At 32.9% G+C, this 774-nt stretch overlaps 1 non-coding gene across 1 annotated transcript; it reads right to left on the bottom strand.

Moving 5' to 3' along the window:
* Positions 1-378: 378 nt before the first annotated feature.
* Positions 379-446, bottom strand: LOC116269628. Its single transcript, XR_004177245.1, has one exon. It is a non-coding gene; the product is annotated as a small nucleolar RNA SNORD2 (small nucleolar RNA).
* Between the last annotated feature and the right edge of the window lie 328 nt (positions 447-774).

Here is a 774-nt window from a genome sequence, read left to right on the forward strand (position 1 = left end):
GTGGGTCTGCCTTTCCCAGCCTACTGGCTCAAATGTTAATCTCCTTTGGCAACACCCTCACAGACAACCCAGGAACAATACTTCACATCCTTCAATCCAATCAAACTGACAGTCAATAGTAACCATCACACATACTTAGCATATTTTTCAATACACAACTTAATACCTAATTTTTTGTGTACTTAGCATGTGTTAGAAACTATTCTAATATTCTAAATACTTTATATGTGTTATATCACTTAATCTTGTGAGGTAGGTTTTCTTTTTTTTTTTTTTTTTTTTTTAGGCATGGTACATATTTACAAATCCCACATCAAAACGTCACTTCTGCTTCACACCATGTATTGCATTTAGAACAGGAATTATGCTCAAGTAATAAAGTGATCAGCAGTGAGTATTCTCTTCATTTCAGGTCACTCCTAAAGATGACTGTCATCAATTCATCAGATAGATTTTTTTTAGAAATCAATACATTGAGATAATTTAAGCAAGCTACTCAAAATCCAAAACCAGTAAGAGGCAGAGCGCATATTTAGACTCATGTGATTTGGCACCAGAGCTCATAATCTTAACTTTAAATAATACTGAGTTCTCTAATAGAACACCAGTTGCTGTATTAGTACAATGAATTAATATTTAGTATTTATCAAAAATCTGCTCAAACGTTGATATTTGGGTTAATTCCTGACCATTTCTGATGAAGTCATAAGGAAAATTTAAGTCTTCACTGTAGAATACTTTTATGTTAAAGATGAAACACTGGGCTAGAATGAG

This window comes from Papio anubis, chromosome 11 (genome assembly GCF_008728515.1).
Source record: "Papio anubis isolate 15944 chromosome 11, Panubis1.0, whole genome shotgun sequence".
Taxonomy (NCBI): Eukaryota; Metazoa; Chordata; class Mammalia; order Primates; family Cercopithecidae; genus Papio; species Papio anubis.